This window comes from Lathyrus oleraceus, chromosome 6 (genome assembly GCF_024323335.1).
Source record: "Lathyrus oleraceus cultivar Zhongwan6 chromosome 6, CAAS_Psat_ZW6_1.0, whole genome shotgun sequence".
In the NCBI taxonomy this organism is placed as follows: domain Eukaryota; kingdom Viridiplantae; phylum Streptophyta; class Magnoliopsida; order Fabales; family Fabaceae; genus Lathyrus; species Lathyrus oleraceus.
The window spans coordinates 15,916,234-15,921,763 of record NC_066584.1 but is presented as its reverse complement, the minus strand read 5'-3'; the positions used below and the strand labels follow the sequence as shown (position 1 = coordinate 15,921,763).

Below are 5,530 nucleotides of genomic sequence, written 5' to 3'. Positions count from 1 at the left end.
AGATATCACTACTAACATAATGAAGTTTAAAATCATTCAAATTAATATGAAGAACATAATAGATGACTAACTACCAAGGAAATATATACTATAATAGTAATAATCTATAAGACATGAATAAAATTGAAAAACAACATGAGGTGGTTAGATTATATTGCTAAGTATTCATAACATTACTCAATTATAAAAGCAAGTAATTGCAAAAAATGTGTATGAAATGATAAAATTGACAAAGAAAGAACGATCTTATGCTAAAGATTCTTGAAAAATCATACAAGAATCTTCTATACAGTTCACATAAATACCTTCTTCCATGTTTACAAAACCAGCAAGAGTTTCAACGGTATGCGTGCCTTCAACATTGTACACGACATTGACACATCAACAACTAGTAATTAAAACAGTACAAGGAGGATTGAACCCACAACTTTTACCACCATTTTTAAAAATCAACTATCTACCGCTTGACCAATGACAAATTCACATTTATTTTTTATTTTATAATTTATTTAATATAATATATATATATATTTATTTAAATGAGGCCCCTTAATTTGGAGGTCCTGGACTAAGGGTCGTCTTGCAATTACTCAAGATCGACCTTGCTTGTGATCTGTCAACCCAGATCAACATGTCAAGCAAGGATAACACATATGATTTTCAATTTTCTTCACTAACAATTAGAGCAAAAAAAAATTAGTAAGCCATAACAAGCTTTAGTACAATAGCAAATTCAATCATCCATGACTTGCATGGTCTCCGTTGACATGAGAAGTCAATAAGTTTAAATTACGTTACAATTTGTTACCGGCCTCATATTGAGGAAATAGTAATAGTACGAAGTGTGGGCTATAATTCAATAAAAAAAACTATGTCGTTGTACTGGTGTGGGAAGTCTAACATTATTTAGGAATGTTGATACTTGAACATATATAAGTGGCAGAACTCACACACCTATCACCTTAAAGTTTTTGTCGAGTACGTGGTGTGTCTCTCAAAAAATAATTGTCATAGTTGGTCATCTCACTTTTGTGTTGGTTTTAGTCCCTAAAAGTAAAATCCACAGGAAAACTGCGGAATTTGACTTTATGGACTAAAATCAACACAAAAAGTGAGATATATGAACTCATACCAAAATAAATAAATTACACCAAAATCAAAAACTCGCTAATTTACCCGGACCAAACGTGCATTTAAGCCTAAAAAATATAATAAATAAAATAAAGAAAATAATATTTTAACTAAACTATTCTTATTTACTATTGATTTATTCGAATTATCATAAATGTAGAGTGATAAAATAATAAATTGAGAGTATTAATTAGATGACATCACATTAAAATTGTATTAGAAACTAAAATGCGACACTTATTTTAGAACAAATAATTTTATAAAAAGTGACAATTATTTTGGAAGAGAAAAAGTACCTTATAAATACCAAAAAAGGTTAAATATTTAATTTATTCAATAAATTTAAATAAAATTAATTATTATTATTAATATTATTATTAATATTATCATTATTATTATTATTATTATTATTATTATTATTATTATTATTATTATTATTATTATTATTATTATTATTATCATTATTATTATTATAGTCAAAGTTTACTAATGTATATTTTTATAATAAAAAAATTAAAAAATGGTCGAATCTTATCTTTTGTAAATAAATTAGTCTTTATTTTTTATACATATCATAATGAAGTAGAAAGAAGTTAATCTCATAATGTAAATTGCAATGATTTTTTTAAACATAACTTTTTAATTATAAATTAATAAAAATTGTGATATAAAATGAAGTTTTTAAGATCTAAAACATAAAATATATATATATATATATATATATATATATATATATATATATATATAATATATATATATATATGATTAAGATACAAAATGTATTTAATATTTAAAAAATAAATAAATTAAATTAGTTAAATATATCATAATTTATTTAAAAAAAATAGTTATGAATCACCAAATAAAAATAAATTTATATATATATATATATATATATATATATATATATATATATATATATATATATATATATATATATATATATATATATATATATATATATATATATTATTGAAAGTTGCACAATTTTCCTAAATTCAAAAATATGAAATCCGTCTTCTTTTTTTCCATTCTTTTTCTTGTTGTCTCCATGAATTTCGGTATGAATAATAATACTGAGGTTTTTATAAAAAAAACATTGTATGAGTTAGTGGTTCTTTGAATAACAAAGTTTATGTTTGATTGAATTGAACTATTTATCGCAGGAAATCAAGTGATGATGGCAGAGGCAAGAGATTGTTTTATATATCGACCTGGTTTCTGTCGTAGATTTTGGGAGGTTTTGGTTTGCAAACTATATTGCAAAGGGGCATGCAAAAATATACATGCGACCGGAAAATGTTGGGACGACAATTCATGTAATTGTAATTGTTGTCCTTAAATTGTTACAATTATTATATTGTAAGGTTCCACCACTTGAATAGTAATATGGTGAATTAATAAATTAAGTGGTTGCATATATGTAGCTTTAAATTTAATACTTGTAGTTTTATGCTCATGTTGAATATTAGTAGCAAAAACGATATAAGTTAACGATGTATGAAATCTGTTCCGAACAATGTTTTTTTAATAATTAAATTTAAATAAGCAAGGAATTGAAAAAGAATTAAAAAGTCAAATTTAATACAAAATATGAACTAAATATAATTGGTTGTAATTTTAAAGGAGTGTAAGTTATTATATTTGATTTCAAATGGAGCATATGTTATAATCTAAATCTTTTAATAAAATATTGTTCATTATAAATAATCATAAACTTTGACTACATATAATTTAACATATTTAATTTTTTTTCTCCAAAAATTCAAAATATATCAAATTGTTTAGTCCAACATAAGGTAAGCACAAAAATGAGAAAGGAACATATGCAAGTTGTGAATCGTTAGATTAAAAAATTAATGATGAGCACCTCACCATTTAATATGCTTCAATTTAATTTTCTTGTGACTAAAGAGATCAAATAGAAATTGCGTTGTTACTCTTTCAATATGTCGCGGAACCTCTTATAGACTGTTCAATTTATTGTCAAAAATGCTCTATTTCTATTAGAGGATTTCTCCACCTGTTCAGAAGAACATTTTAAATTTGATGAAAAGTTTAAACTATACTATACTGCTCTTGATTGTATTTCTCTGGTGTTCTCATCCCATGGTGGGTTGTCAAATAAGAGACACTTTTTAAAAACTTAAAAAATGATTTACTTTTTTTTTTAATGTGTGTATTTAATGCATCGAAAAGTTAAATAATTAATTTTTTTAAAAACAATTTTATCATGTATATTGTATTCAAGATTATTTATTTATTTAAAAAAAATCAATTAAGTCTTATAACTATACAAATTGAAGCACGTTAGTCTTTTTCATAAGTAAGTCAATCAATAAAGTTAGGTAGCATTGACGTGGAATACAACTTGGGCTAGGTCAATTTTGTGATTGATTAAGCGACATAAAATCATTCATTAAATTTGTTTTTTTAGTTTTGATTGTAGTTCTTTATCTTCTTCCCAAACTCTCAAAATCCAAAATTTTCAAAATGGCTAAGGATTTGTAATCACATGTTTTTTCATTGGCTTTTTTCCTTAATTTTTCTTGTGGTGTGTTATTATTGTTTGGAGTGGTTTGTGATACAAATAAATTGTTGTTAATGAAAAACATTATTCACCTTTCTCATTTTTCCCCATAAACCCAAATATCTCATTCTATTCACTTTTCATTGAGGACTACCCCTTCATCTCTCGCACATTGTTTTTCAACATGAAGAATTATGTCCATTGTCTCAATGTTTTTTTTTATTATTTGTTGTGAAAGTGATGCTCGAAAAAACAGAATATGATCAATTTTTTGATTAACAAGAAAGTCATAAAATAAAGGAAAAGAGAGAAGAAAAGAGAAAGACAAGTTAAAGTGGTATAAAATTGGATTCTTGATTCAGTTACACATTAGGTAAGAATGTTTACAATTGAATCTCAACCACACGAATTTCTCCACCTGATCAGGATTATCAGGGATTGATGGGGAAGCGATGACTAGTATGTTATTTATAAGAAAACTTAACCCTAACTTTCAACTAACATACTAAACAATTGACCCAACAAACTGCCTTAATTTGACATTCTAACTTAAACAACAAGCTAACATATTTCTACAGCTACACTACCTCTTCGACTTTGATAAAGCTCTTCGGCTTCAACTTAGTTCTTCGACTTCGAAAGAGTTTGCTACAACACTAGCTTATAACCCATAAGCTACAAATCTTCACTTTGGAACAAACTCTGAACCATGAAACTAACTAGCTTTCATCATGCAGTCCTATCAGTTGCACACAGTGGGAAAACTTGTAACTTGCCAATGTCTTGGTGATCATATCAGCAACATTGTCATCAGTCGAAACCTTAAGCATTTGGACTTCTCCACGCTCGACTATCTCTTTAATGAAATGCAACCTCACATCGACGTGCTCGGTTCGCTCATGATAGGCTGAAATCTTTGACAGGTGCATTGCACTTTGACTATCACATTTAACAGTGATGGCTCAACCTTGAAGTTTTAGCTCCTTAGCAAAACTTTCAAGCCACAATGCTTCTTTTACAACTTCAGTGAGGGAAATATATTCCGCTTCAGTGGTTGACAAGGTAACAACCTTTTGAGGTGTTGCTTTCCAACTGATTGTTATGCCAAACATATTGAATACATATCCAAAAATGGATATTTATGGAACCATACAACCTGCATAATCAGGATCGATAAATTCTTTAATTTCTACTTTGCTATCATCACCACATGCTCCACCATAAATCAGGACTCTGCTCAGAAACTCATTTATGTACCTTAGAATCCACTTCAATGTTTATCAGTGTAACTTCCAAGGATTGGTCATATACCTGCTTTCAAGGCTCACTCTGTATACTATGTTTGGCCTTGTACATATCATATAATACATCAAATAACTTACTATACTAGCATATGGAATGCTATTTATATAGGCTCTTTCGACTTCAGTACTATGACTTTGAGTCGCACTCAGCTTGAATTGAGGATTAGTCTGTGTTACAACAGGCTTTGAATTCGACATATCAAACTTGTCATGAATCTTCAGTAGGTATGTCTCTGAGATAAACATAATCTCGACTCCTTTCTATCTCTCTAAATGACAAACCCAAGAATCCTGGAGGCAGCTCCTAGATCCTTCATGTCGAACTTCTTATCGAGTTCAACCTTCACCTTCATAACATGCTCGACAATATTGTTTGCTATGATAATGTCATCCATATAAAGCAAAAAAAAAACAAGTGAACTTCCAGGTCGAAATATGAAGTAAACACAGTGGACGAACTGGCTCATAGTAAAACCAATGTGTGCCATGAACTTGTCGAATCTCCTATTCCATTGTCAAGGAGATTATTTCAGGCCATATAACGACTTATTCAGCTTGCACACAT

The 5,530-nt window shown here is 28.1% G+C and overlaps 1 long non-coding RNA gene across 1 annotated transcript; it reads left to right on the top strand.

Annotated features, from left to right (window-relative positions):
* The first annotated feature begins 2,106 nt into the window (after positions 1-2,106).
* Positions 2,107-2,551, top strand: LOC127097639 (uncharacterized). Its single transcript, XR_007793125.1, has 2 exons — positions 2,107-2,192; positions 2,298-2,551. It is a non-coding gene; the product is annotated as an uncharacterized LOC127097639 (long non-coding RNA).
* The last annotated feature ends 2,979 nt before the right edge of the window (positions 2,552-5,530 follow it).